Source organism: Lemur catta, chromosome 17, assembly GCF_020740605.2.
Source record: "Lemur catta isolate mLemCat1 chromosome 17, mLemCat1.pri, whole genome shotgun sequence".
In the NCBI taxonomy this organism is placed as follows: domain Eukaryota; kingdom Metazoa; phylum Chordata; class Mammalia; order Primates; family Lemuridae; genus Lemur; species Lemur catta.
In genome coordinates, this window is record NC_059144.1 from 19,217,425 (window position 1) to 19,232,539 (window position 15,115).

Sequence of the window (15,115 nt, forward strand, 5' to 3'; positions counted from 1 at the left end):
TATGGTGTTTGTGATTAGAATTCTTAATTTTGATGGCATACAATTTGTACCTTTTGAGACTCCTTAAAGAAATCCTTCCACACTCTTAGGTCACAATAATACTATTTTCTTTGATTCACCTTAGAGTTTCACCTTTTAGATCTCTGTCTTGTCTGTAACCCATCTGGACACCCTTTTTGGCAGTGAAAGGATTTCTATTGTAATCCATAGAGTGAGTCAGGTTTCTGAGCACCATCAGTTAAAACTGATGGATGAAACATTATCCACTGATACCAGTTGTCAATTTCATTATCTATCACGTGGTCAAGTGTGTGCATATCTGCCTGAGAGATTTCTTTTCTGTTCCACTGATGTGTTTATTTATCTTGGGGGCCACTGCCATATTGTTTTTACTTCTGTATCTTTGTAATATATCTTAGTATTTGGTGTAGTCTATCATTCCTCTTTGCTCTCCTTTCCCCAAATTGACTTATTTATCGACTTTTATAATCCCATATATAGTTTTATGCATTTTTCTTGTCTTTAGATACTTAAAAGTATCTTTGCAATTTTGATTGTCACTGCATTGAATTCATAGTTTACTTTGAAGATAACTGATAGCTTTAAATATTAAGACACCTCATCCATAAGCATGGAATATCCCTCAAATCATGACATCAACTTTTATATCTTTGAGTAGAGTTTTAACATGTTCTCCATAAGTTTTATATATTCATTATTAAGCTAATTTCTAGACATTTTGGAATTCCCATCACTGTCTGGAATAATCTCTTACTTTCTTTTTCTTTCTTTCTTTCTTTTTTGATTGATTTTGCTGGTATAAAGAAATGCTATTGTTTTTGTGGGTTGATTCTACTTTTCTCCTATTACAATCCTTGCCTTATGAGAGTAGTACTGTTATTCCAGTTTATAGGTAAAGAATTTCAGTAATTGGCCCAAGCTGATTCAGTTAACAAGGAGTGAAGCTAGTGTGCAGTGGGAATCAGTGCTTTGCATCACAGGAAGTTTTGATTGAGAAAAAGGATAAATAGTGACTGTCCATTATAAACTCCCTTGCACTTGAAGAAGTGCTCAATTTACAAAATGAAACCTCCCATGCAAATATTATTCTTTGGCTATGCCTCTACTGACTCCTGCTGACTTTCAGGAACATGGCTAATGCAAGGCATGCCATCCACGGCCCTGCTAATAACAGTGTAAAGAGAAAAAAGAAAACACTTCCTTTCCCAGTGGGCCATTCTAACACACTCCTCCACCAAGTTAAAACTGGCCCTGTCAAGGCAGCTCTGAATAGGGCTTCCCCAGACCCCCTGGTCGGCTGGCACCTCCTGTCATTTCCCTTGTCATTTCTGCAGAAACCTGGCCCCAGCCCCCACATTAGCTCTCGCTTGGAAGTCTCCTGTCTGGAGCCAGTGAGGTTTGTCTGCTTTCTTGGGTTTGGCTAATAAATTGGGATCGTGGGGTCAGGCGGCAGGGGACCTGGCACCCAGGGAGCCCCTGACACTGGTTTTATTAGATTTCTCTTTGCAAGGCCCAGGATGCCATCCCAGCAGGGATCCCGCAATCGCTCGGTAACCAAGATTTTGTCGTCTCTCATTTGACAAGGTCATTTTTTACTAGAGGAGGAAAAATCCCACATTAATTATACAAGCAAGCTGGGGCCAAGGCCGTCAGAGCTGGGCTCCCTCTTCTGTGGGGCGGGGGGAAGGAGAGGAGGTTGGCTTCCTCTGCCAGTGGGGAGTGAAGCTGGGAGAGAGGAGCGGGTGTGTGTGCAGTTTGAACTTCTCAGACCCTCAGTATCTGAAATGCATACATGCTGTCTAATTCCTGCTACTCTTTAGAATGTATGCTTATCTAAAATAAATTGCAAAGAGACTGAGCAGAGGACCAAGCATGATCATGCCTACACTCATTCATGCATTCAACATATTTTCATAAAGCATCTCTTAGGCACCAAACACAGAGCTAAGCGTTGAGGAAAAGAAATGAAAGAAGCCTAGTTGCTGTCCCCTTAGCGGTTCTCTCAATGTTGCATGAGGGCTGGTTCTCTGTTCTCTACCTGCATGCCCTACCCATCCAGGCCCTGTGAGGCAAGGTGAGCACATCATCACCCTTTTTCTGAAGTCATAAAACCCTTGTATCATATCTGGTAAACTCTCATGCCAGCTTTACAAATCCTGAACTATTATGCCACCATATTTTTTTATTTGCAATTGCTGTTTTTATTGAACTGGCAGGAGTAACTTTGAACTTGAAGCCTAAATTCTTCCTAAAAACTTGACGTCAATCACTTGGCTTATAAAGATAGAGGCACGAAACAGAGGTTTTTATTTCACAGCTGGCAATACTTTGTCCAGAAGTCACAGTGAAAGATTCAATCAATCTATGAACATTTATGTCAGTGTTTGCTGGTGTGAACTGGACAGATTTCCTGTATCCCTTTCCTATATATCTCCAGTCACTATCTTACTGCATGATCTGCCTTATAATCAGAGACAGTCCTTCACCCCCCATCATTACCATTGTCTTCCCTCACACCTCTGCTGCACTGTCTGCTTTGAAGTCTCTAGAAAGCCCGTGGTTCCCCATGTGCAGATGCTCCAGCATCTACAACATTGCACCTTGGGTGTCTTCCACCTTCTGAAAGATTTCCCTTGGCTACACTTGTTCATTTCATGTTCTCCAAAAAAAGGGGCCTTTCTTCTTTGGCCTGTTTCTATTTCCTAGGCTAGACCCACTTTCTCCTCCTGAGGTAGACCCGCATGTCCCCTGTAACTGTCCCCAAAACACACTTGACACAGAGCAGCAAAACAACGCAGGCAGAGAGCACGTTTCCCATGGCATCTGCAGAAAAGTGCTCCAGAGCACCAGCAATTAACAGCATGGCACAGGACCTGGGTTTGTTTCTCAATTCTGCCACTTCCGGACCGGGTGACAATCAGCAAGTAACTTAATCCCTCTGGATATTTTCAATTTTATCTGTAAAACGAATGTAGATAGAAACAAAACCTCACAAGAGGATGGTGAGGCCCAAGTGGTATGATCCATGTAAAATGGTGACTTACTGTCACCAGTAGCGTTGCTACTCTGAGAAGCCCTGCTCCTGTCTTGGTCCCAGCAGATGGGCTGAGCACTTGCATTTATAAAAAGGTCAAGGTTATCTGGGATGAGAGGAGCACCTTCCCCTCATCGCCTTCTAAATGTGAGTGGAGGTGCGTTCCCCTCATGATCTAATGATTCCTCTACCACTGAACCATTTTCCTTTCTTCTTACTTTATAAGAGGAAGGACAAGCTCCTATAAGGCCTTCCCCAGCCAGTTTCCTGTCTACATCTCCAGGTCTATCTGAAACTCTCCTGTGACACTTCTACATAGCCTTTTCTCACATGCTTCCCCAGCCTGGAATGTCACCTTACTCCCTTCCTTTCCTTAGTTCTACCTTTCAACCACTTCCAAGTCTTCTAAAAAGACTTCATTTGCTGAGCCTTCCTGTATTCTATTATCTATCACTGTGTAAAAAATTACCGCAAACTTAATGGCTTGAAATGACACACATTTATCGCCTCACAATTTCTGTGGGTCAAGAATTGGGGCACAGTTTAGCTGGCCCTCTTCTTCAGAGTACCTCAAAGTGCAACTGAAACTGTCAGCCAGGGTTGAGGGCTCATCTGATGGCTGGACTGTGGAAGGACTGGCTTCCCGCCTTGTGCAATTGATGGCAAAACTCAGTTGTCCCTTAAGGGCTGTGCAACTGAGAGCCTCAACTTCTCACCGGCTGTAAGATGCCCTCAGTTCCTTTCCATGTAGGCTTCTCCAACAAGGCTCCTTTCTTCATCAAAGCCAGTGAGAGTCTACTAACAAGGTAGAATTCACAATCTCATGTGACCTAATCCTGGAAGTGACAGCCCATGAATGTTGCTGTATAGTAGAGCTTAGAAGCAAGTCATGGGTCCTGCCCACACTCAAGGGGAGAAGGTTACACAAGGGCACGAACACCAGGAGGTGAAGATCACTGGGCCATCTTAGAAGCTTCCCACCGTATCCCCTTTGCCAAATTGCTTCCTCAATCCATAAACTGTGTTTAACCACTCCATAATAATATGTGAGAGAGACCGAGGGAGGGATAAGATATGGGCACTTCTCTCCAGTTACAAAGGAGATGGACAATGCAAGGAGGTATGAGGTAAAATCTCTAAACTTACTACAAAGTGTTCATCCCCTCAGTTCAGAGGAGGGAGAGAAGACTTGTGGTTGGGACTCTCATGGGAAGCTTAATGAAGGAGCAACATTTGAAATAGCAGTAGATCTTTGAGAACAGGCAGGACTCCAAAGAGCAAAACTGGTAGATGGGGGAGAAGCACATTCTAGGGGATAGCAAATCCAAGGGAGATGAGAGTGTAAGAAATGATCAGAAAATAAGAATTAGTTTGCTGCACTACAAACCCTGTAAATACTGGAAAGCAAAAGTGAAACCAAGAATAGGTCAAAATGGGTGGCTAGAGATGCCGGGTCATTGGAATCAACCAGACAAAGAATGTGACTATTGTATTCTCTGTTCCATCCTGAGCTCCAAGTACAAGTGGTGGATACATCTGAGCAAATGAATCATTCTGGAAAAGCATTTACAAAGCAGGATAACTAATGAGGGGGTTGCAGTTGTCCAGGTAGGGGAGGATCCGTGGGATGACATTAGGCCATTGCCCACTAAATCTCTCTAGTTTCCTCTTCCGAAAATGATAATAATAATAGAACGTATCTGATAGAGGTAGTGGAAGGACTGAATCAGGTAGTACTTTAACAGTGTTTGGATAAGGCCTGACAGGAAGTAAGCTCTAAATAGGTGTTAGCTATCACTTACACTATCATTCATGATCTGCTTCACCAGGGCTTGCCTTCTCTGGGTCACATTGTGCTGTTCCTTTGCTGTTCTCTGCCCCTTCCTGGCTCAGAAACACAGTGAGTTTCTCTTTACTCTTGGCCCTGGGATCCCCCCACCCCCTGCCAACACCAAGCCTTCCCTGATGGGCTGGCATTTCTGCCTGAGTCTCTGCCTCTGATGTGGCTCTGCAAGAGTGGCCCAGAGCACCCCAAGCCTGGTCATCACCTCCAAGCTGAGCTCAGCGCTGGGCTTTGAGGGTGAGTGACTGACTCCCTGGTCGGCACTTTTATTGTGGTTTCCTGATTGGTTCAGGATGGCTGGGCCTTTGCTACCCCATCCCCAAGTGGATTCCCAGTCTTGCCAGAGGCTGAAAGGAGAGTGACTTAGTCATTAGCTCCTCTGGCAATAGCCCTGGCAGCAGTTCAAGGCAGCTTCGAAAACAGGGCAACAAGTGGCTGCAATATGTATTTCAAAAGCCTAGCAGACAAGAAAAGGAAATGAAAACCAGAAAAAGCATGGATAGTAATGTCTGAACCTGAAGGCAAATCCAGACACTACTGGGCACCACAGACAATGCTGCCGGGCCCTAGAGGTAAAGGATATGGGAGAGCAGAAACAGTAGGGACTTGAGTCTGAACAGCAAGGCTGAGGCCCATAGCTGCGTTTGCCTTCTCCCATGTGTAAGTCAAAAATGAATGAAGAATTCCTGGGCATCCCAGAAGAAGATGTCCAGATACCCCTGGCTTGGGGGTTGTGTCCAGAGCACAGGAAGGGTGCCCTGTTCTGCACCAGCCCCTTGCAGAACTCTTTTGTCTCAAGCATGTTGATCATTAGGGCTTCACTGAGCTGGACCTTTGGAATCCAGCCTCTCCCAAGGAACAGACACACAGGGAACAATGATAAATGAGCCGGGGTCTCTTCCATTGATTCCATCCTAGGTCATGTGACTCTTACATCACGAGATGGGTGTTGTTCTTGAATCCATTTCACAGGTGATGGCAGAAACTAAGGCACAAAGATGTTGCACAACCATTGAATTAACTTCTTTGTTATTTGCCTTCTGCCTATCTAACCAGAATAGAAGTTTCATGTGAGCTAGGACTGTCTTTCCTGTTTATCACTTTATTGCAGTTATCTAGGATAGTCCCTGGAATGTAGCTGATGCTTAAAAAACAGACTTAATGCGTGAACTTACCAAAGATCACAGAGTTTTGAACAATGTACTCCCCAAGTCCTAGTATCTATACTAAATTTTCTTTGATTTGGCTCTGATGGAGGCTGTGGTATTAACAGGATTTGGGGCAAGAAAGGGGTGTGGTGTCCTCCACAATCACATTTCCCCAGTTGACTCTCAAACTTGGAGGCTTTGAAGAAGAGCCCCTATAAAAAGTGAGATGATTGTGTTTACAGTTAGAATGTGGGAATGCTCCATCCTTGTTTGAGTTAGCCCCTAGCATATTCTTATAGCTCAGCAAACCAAATAAAGTATTTCTCGCTCTGTGTGTATCTGTATGTCAACTTGAGAGAAGGTTCTGATTGGTTCTGTGACTATGTGCCCATCCCACTGCAAGGGAATGGGAAACTGACATCAACAGTCCAGCCGAAAACAATTGGAATGAGGGAAGAATGGTTTCACCTGGGAAATTCCAGACTAAAATCAAATAAACAAGCAAAATAATAATATCCCCAGCATGATTTCATTCCACCAAGGTCTTTGTCAAGATCTTTTAAAACGAAGACTAAGCTGTTAGCATAATGGCCTTTATTGACATTCTCTTACCTCCCTTTGACCACACTCAGAACAATTACTGCTAATCAGTCAGGATGCTCCCTGTTGAGCCCAGATGTGCCTTCAAAAACATCCCCACCAGTGCCCAGGCACCTCCTCTATTTCTCTGTCTTCTGCTAGTCCCAACACACCCATCAGACACACACATTGCCAATCCCGTACCTTCTCAGCCTCCCTTTTCCAGGTCTGGTCCTCATTTAGAGTGAGTAGATAACACGGCAACCCACATATGTAGTTGGGGAACAGAGAAATACTCCTGTAAAGCCCCAAATATCACCTTAATTGTCTGTCATTTTGTTACCATTTCTCTAATTCAACTGGCAATTTAAAAGTGGGATTTAATAGGATTCAAATCTTGGTTCTTACATTTAAGTCTGATTGGTCTTAAACAAGTCATTTAACCTCTTTGAGTTTTACTTTTATTAAGATGCGGATAATAATCTCAATCACCTTTTCTGCTACCTTTTTGATTGGAGTATCCCAGCTCCTTGGGGAAATTTCAAGGTAGCCATTGTTGGTTCTTTATCACACTAATTTTCATAAAATGGAGTGCAAATAATGGGTACATGTGCTGTCACTCCCATCTACTGTCCATGGTAGACAAAGCTGATCAATTATGATACTCTTTCCTGATGAACTCAGTCTTCTTTTCAGCATAGGATCTTGCTTCAACTGGAGGAAGATTAGTCATAGAATAAACTGTGTTCTGGTCCTGCCTAACAAATGTTAAAAGCAAAGTTCTAAAGAGTTAAACTGTTTTCAAGTAACCTAATTCAGAACAAAGGTTGAGAACACACACACACACACACACACACACACACACACCTCAAACATCCAAAAAGGCAAACTTCACAATAGCTAATATGCAATCAAGAATTAATAGACATTAAAATAAAAACTAAAATAATGAGAGGGGATAAAAAGCAATCAATTAAAACTTCCCAGAACTGACACAGATATTAGAATTAACAGACAAGGACAGTAAAATTTCTGACTTTTTTCCATATGTTTAAAAATTAAGTAGAGATAGGATAAATATAAACAAAATTTCTACTGATGAAATCTAAAGTGTTTGAGAGAAAAATCTATAGTGTCTTCAGTTTAGACAAATTGAAAGAAAGAATAGTAAACTTGAAGACATAGCAATAGAAATGATCCAAAACAAATACACAGAGAAAAAAGTAATAAATAAATAAATAAAGCATTAATGATCTGTAGGACACTTTCTTTTTTTTTTTTTTTTTTGAGACAGAGTGTCGCTTTGTTGCCCGGGCTAGAGTGAGTGCCGTGGCATCAGCCTAGCTCACAGCAACCTCAAACTCCTGGGCTTAAGCGATCCTCCTGCCTCAGCCTCCCGAGTAGCTGGGACTACAGCCATGCGCCACCATGCTCGGCTAATTTTTTCTATACATGTTTTTAGTTGTCCAGATAATTTATTTCTATTTTTAGTAGAGACGGGGTCTCACTCAGGCTGGTCTCGAACTCCTGACCTCGAGCGATCCACCCGCCTCGGCCTCCCAGAGGGCTAGGATTACAGGCGTGAGCCACCATGCCCAGCCTGTAGGACACTTTCAAATGATCTGATATACACTAAATTAGAATACCCCAAAGAGGAGAGAGTGGAAGGTACAGAAAAAAATGAGAAAATTTTCCAAGTTTGATTAAAACTATAAATATACAGATCTGAGAAGCCCTATAAAACCCAAACAGAAAACACAAGGTACAGCATGATCAAATTTCTCAAAACCAGTTATTAAGAGAAACTTTTAAAATAGACAAAGAAAAAGGATATAAATACAGAAGAGCGAACATAAGGATAATAGCAAATTTTATATTAGAAATAAGAAAGACAAAAAACAGTGGAACCAGCTTTTGAAGAAATAAAAGGGGAAAGGGGACTGTCAATGTATAATTCTATACCCAGCAAAAAATCTTTCCAACATGAAAGCAAAATAAAGATTTTTTTCAGATACATATATAATATAAACACTGAAAGTATTCATCACCTGCAGATAATAAAGTTACCCTACAAAATACAGTAAATAAAATATTTCCAGCATAAGGAAAAAAATACAAACAAAATTATGCATCTAAGCTAGTGTTTCTCAAATATATCTCATTATAATCCTTTAAGAAGTCTTTTTTTAGACATTATTTCCTAATTATCAGCTTATAAAGTTTTAATGCCATGGACATACTATATATGTTTATATACTGCATACATATTTGTGCTTTACACAGAAAAAGTAATTTTCAATTACCCGTATGTTCTTGCATGTTGTCTACTTTTTCCTTAAAGCCTTTAATATATTAATCATAGCCATTTTACAGTATCTGTCTGATAATTACAAAACCTCTGTTATATCTGAGTCTGGTTCTACTGTTACAAAAATCATCCACTCCTTGGACACATTTGAAGCTCTGACACGGGGGCGGGAGGGGGGGGAGCAAGGGCAATATACGTAACCTAAACTTTTGTACCCCCACAATATGCTGAAATAATAATAAATAAATAAATGATTAAGACGATAAAAAAAATCATCCACTCTTTTTATTAACTTTGCCTTCTGCTCAATTTCTGATGGCAACTTGTTCCTCCTCTTAAGTAACTTTTTTCTTCTGAATATAAAAGTAATATATGCTCTTTTGTAAATAAATTGAAAAATAAAGAAAAAGAAGACATAAAAGTGAAAAAAAAAAGAACAGATGGGTAGCATAATCAAGCAGAGAGATGGGGAAAAAAAACCCACTATAACGGAAATGAAAAAATGGACTCATCAGTAGAGTGGACACAATCAAGTAAAAAAATCAGTGACCTTGACTATATGTCAATAAAAAATTATTCCCAAAATGAAATGCAAATAGAATGAAAAATAAATAAATAAAAATACAAAATAGCCAAGAACAGTGGGACAATTTCCAAAGTGTAACATATGTGTTATTGGTATATTAGAAAGAAAATAAAGAGAAAATGGAACAGAATAACTATTTGAATAAGAGCTAAGAAATTTACAAAATTGTTGAGAGACACCAAACCATAAATCAAGGAAGCACAGAGAGTACCAAGCAGGATAAATGCCAAAAATCTACACTCAGCCATATACAATTTAAACTGCAGACACCCAAGCACAAAGAGAAAATCTTGAGAGCAGCCAGTGGAAAAGAAACATCTTACTTGGAGGAACAAAGATAAGGATTATAGCAGACTTCTTGTCAGAAACTTTGAAAGCAAGAAGAAAACAGAATGAAATACTTAAAGTGCTGAATTAACAGAGGGGAGAAGAAAAGGGACAGGGAGAGGGAAGGGGGAGAAAAAGAAAGAGAGAGAGAGAATGTGCAACCTAAAATTGTATATCAAATGAAATTTATCTTCAAATGTTAAGGTGAAGCTCTTCAACAAGCTAAACATAGATTTGACATATCACTCGGAAATTCCACTCCTAGGTATAGACCCCCCAAAATTGAAAATAGATATTCAAACAAACACATGTACATTGTTCACACATGTTAATATCGGCACTACTCACAATAGGCAAAAGGTGGAAACAACCTAAATGCCCAACAATGGATAAATAGATAAGCATATTATGATATATACATACAATAAAATGTTATTTAGCTAGGAAAAGAATGAAGTGTTGATACATATTACAACATAGACGCATATTATAAACAGTATGCTAACTGAAAGAAGCATAGACACAAAAAGGTTATTGTATGATTCTATTTATATGAAAGGTCTAAAATATATAAATCCATAAAGGCAGAACTCTGATTGGTGGTTTTCAGGGCCCAGAAGGAGGGGAAATGTGTAGCAACTGTTCAGTTAGCACCACATTTCCTTTTGGGGCAATAAAATATTTTGGAACTAGATAGAGGTGGTGATTATACAACACAGTGAATGCACTAAATACCACGAAATTTCATTAAAAATTTGTTAATTTTATGTTATATAAATTTCTCATGAGTAAAATAAAAAATTAAGGAGGAATAAAGACCGTAATCAACATACAAAGACTGAGCAAACTTATCAGCAGACTTACTATGCAAGAAATATTAAAAGAAGTTCTTGAAGAGAAGGAAAATGACATAGGTCAGAATCTTGGACTTATAATACATTTAAAAGAAAAACAAGAAAAGTGTCCAAGAAGAAAGGAATAAAAGCAGAATAAAGTTTTCTTTATTTTTCACATTCTAAATTGATCTAATAGACAATTATTTGTTCAGAATAATAGTAGTAATGTGTATTGAATAATTATATCATGTGTAGATAAATGAAATAAATGACAGCAATTTTACAAAGGACTGAAGGGAGGAAATGGGAATACCCTGATACGCCCTTGAAGTGGTACAGTGCTATTTGAAAGTAAACTTACATTAATTGTCTACAATTACCCTATTTCAAAATTAAGTCATATTTTGAGGTGCTGGAGGTTAAGAATTCAACATGTCTTTTTCTGGGATATAATTCATCCAATAGTATGGGATACATGGGAGCTTTCTTTATCGTCTTCTCAAATTTTCTATAAATCTAAAAGTGTTCTCAAAACTAAAGTCCATTTAAAAATATTATGCAGGGACTATATTAACTTCAGATTAGATTTCAGAGCAAGAAAGTTTTCTAAGGATCAAAAAAGTCATTTTATAATGACAAAGATATTAATTCATCAAGAGATGTAATAATCCTAAGTATTTACACACCCTAAAACAAAGTTTCAAATATATGAATCAAAACTGTCTGAATGACAAGAAGAAAAAGACAAATCCACAATTATAGGCAGAAATCTCATTATCTCTTTCTCAATAACTGATAAAGAAATTGACAGAAAATCAGTAGGTGTAGAGAGTGAACAACACTATCAACCACTTGACTAAATTGATATTTAGAGAACACTCCACCTAACAACAACAGAATACAGATTCTTTTCAAGTGAACACAGAATATTTACCAAGATAACCCATATTCTGGCCCATAAAATGAGTCTTTAAAATATATTAAATTAATTTAACAAATCTTAAAAGTTTTGAGTTATATAAAGTATGTTCTCTGACCCAGGTGAAATCAAATTAAAATAAGACAAAAATATCTGAAATATTTGGAAACAGATAACATACTTCTAGATAAGCTGTGGACCAAAGGAGAAATCATAATAAAGTATTTTGAACTAAATGAAAATTAAAACAATACATTAAAATTTGTATTTGTATAAAAAATATAATAATAATAAAATTTGTATTTGTGAGATGCCCCTAGAGCAGTATTTAGAGGGAAATTTATAGCAATGAATGACCCTTCTTTTCTGGTGCAGTGAATATTTCCCAAGAGAGTACGTGTCCTTCCTGTGGATGGTGCCAAAGGCCAGCCCTTATTTGTACTAGCACTGTCCATTTTAAGGATGATGGCCATGCATGGCAGAGCATATCTGTTCTGTCCCTTCCTGACAATGACCAGCACATTTCACCTACTTTATCCTGACCACCTACATGTGCATTTCTTATTTTCAACTTAATTCCTGGTATATACAGGGTGAAAGAGGCAGAGAGGATGATAAAGGAAACCTTAGATTGCCCTAGAACCCTTCTGCATATGTTCTGCCCTAAAGAATTTGGGTTCCCTGAAGTATGACAGGACCCTATTCCCTTCCTGCTATTAGGGAAAGAGGATCTCTCTGCAAAGTGCTCTAAAGGGATCCTTTGCGTCCCTTAGAAACTAGTTTCCCCTTTCCTTTGACAATACATATAGTTGTATTTTTCAGAATAATGTTGGCTTTCCTGAATCTTGCATATTTAGCTGCACCCATAGAGGATTTAACTGAAGCTTTGAAAAGCAGACCAAGACCAGAAATCTCTGCTGGGACAGAGCCTGGCACATCAAAAGTACTCAGTAAATGCTTGCTCTATGAATGAGAAAACAAATGAATTGATTTGTGCCTGCAAGTGTCTGAAAACCTATGTTTGTATCTGTCCTACCTTGGTCTCTGTGACCTGGATTTGTGTGGATTTGTGTGTGGTTACACGCACACACACCCTATACCCTATACCCAAAGTTGATGAAATTGAGTCTCAGATCTGATTGTGCAACTTGACTAAAGGTGCCACACATCAGCTATGTTAAACCATTTCCCCTGATACACAAAGGCAAACACAATCTCTTTGCGATCTGTAAGAGGAACTGTAAGAGCTCTAAGGCAGAGCTTTGAAAAGCAGAAGCCTTAAAATGGAAATATCAGAGAAAGTAAATTTGTCTTCCAAGTCAGAAGACTGAGTTCAAATCCTAGTCCTACCACTTACTAAGTTTTTCAGTTGAGTAAGTGAACCTAGTCTTCTCATTTAGAAAATAATAATAATAATAATGATAGTACCAACTGCAAGGGGATGTTTGGAAAATTAAATTAGATAATCTGTATAAGCACTTAGCATGCTGCCTGGCACATAATCAAGGGCATTCCTCGAGCAAGGGAATCCACTATTTAACCACCTAGTTGAGGAGTAAAAAGTCAAAACAATTTCTTCTACGAGTGTCAAGTAGAGTCTGAGCACCCTTACCACATCCTTGGGGTATGACTAAGATAAAGATGCTAGGAATGGACTGTTCTAAAAGGAAAGCTGTTTACATCAGAGCTCAGATTCCATACTCTTTCTTTCAGTAGACACAGAACTCTCTAGATCAAAAGGTAAATACTGACACATTAAAAGTCAACTAGACCAAATGCAATCAGATATCCCAGATTTGATCCTGGAACAAAAAAGAACATTAGTGGAACAACTGGCGAAATACAAACCGAGCAAAGGTTAGTTAGTGAATGGTAATTTACCAGTGTTGATTTTATAGTTCTGACAAGTGTATCCTGATATGTAAGATGTTATCGTTAGGGGAAGCTTGAAGAAAGATATCGGTAACTCTGAACTAGTTTTGAGATCTTTCTGTAAATCTATTCTATTTTTTTTAAAGTTGTTTTTGGAAGAAAAACCAGAAACAAATAGATCCCTTTGACCTTTGGGAGAACCTTCCACAATGGACTTCTTAAGACTTAAAGTCTTGTCTTTAATTTTTGGCTTTCTGGGTGATACCAGAAGCGGGTGGAGGGCCTGAGTTCCACCCCTTCCCGGGCAGAGCCAGCGTGAGAGTCACTCGCGCTGCATCATCTTGGCTGTTTTCCTCATTTCTCTAGGGCTGGCTGTGGCAGGGGCAGGGCTTGCTCCAGGCTAGGGCCTGGTCACCAGTTCAGCTTAATCCTAGAGAAAGATTAGGTGTCAGAAGGGGAAAGTGGCCAACATTTTGGTTTTCCTGAGCTCATTTTTCTCAGAAAAGTCAATGAATACCTTATGACTATGCACCCCTGCAAATACACACACACACACACACACACACACACATCCAGCCCTTGGACAAGGTGCCTGACTGTAGTCAGGAGAATTCCTAGTGGCTTCTTGAAAACCCGATACAGGCCCCTGAATCTGTAGCCCCAGTGGGTAAGACAGGGAACAAAGAGGGTGAGATAGCATTTTATTGAGCAGTTATGCTGGTTCAAGAATAGCTTTGAATACTTTATGTACTTATGGAAGTCTCATCTAGGGGACTTGACCAAGGCCACATAACTGTGGGAGAACCATAAAGAGTCATATCTACACAGGAATCCCAGTTTCTCCCACCTCCCTCAGATACATGCACACATTCATATACTCACACTTCTTCCAGAGGTCAGGGTGTCCCTGGCTTCATTAAATATGTGCTGGGCAATTGTGCCAAGTGCTTGACAGTCCTAACAACACTTGCCTATTGTTAACCCCATTTGGCAGAAGAGGTAAATAAGGCTTAAAGAGCTTTAGTAACTTACTCAAGGTTTACATAGTTTATAAAACGGCAAGGCTATAATATATATACCAGCCAATCTGATTCCAACGCCTGAATGTTTAATCACTCCATGACCCAATGAGTATTTGCTGAATGAATGAATGAACAATTTTGTTTGAATGGACAGTTTTGGGGGATGCTTGCATCATACTGTCAATACTACTGTGCTCTTAATCGCATGTCTAGAGTATGTGAAATAGTCCCAAACTTGCTAGAAACTAAGGTGGAAGCTGTGAATCTTTCTAGTTTTGGTTAGAATTTTGAGGGGGATGTTGAGGAAAGGCAAAGCAAGGTAGAGGAAGGAAAAAAAAACAAAACGAAAGGACTTGTCACTACCATTGAATTTTTAAAAAAATAAGCTGATCAATGGTGACAGCTAAAAACTGAGTACATCTAACTTTTCAAAGCAGAAAAGGTGTGAAGAGTAAGAGAAGGAGTCCAAAATCTCCATCTCTCTGTTCTCCACTCCCAATGTGGTTTTTCCCAGGTGAGGTCTGGAAAGAAAACATAACGCGCCATGAGGAAGACTCCAGAGTATCTTAGGAGACATGGTGGATATGGATAGAGCGTACAACGTAAGTTCAAACCTCTGC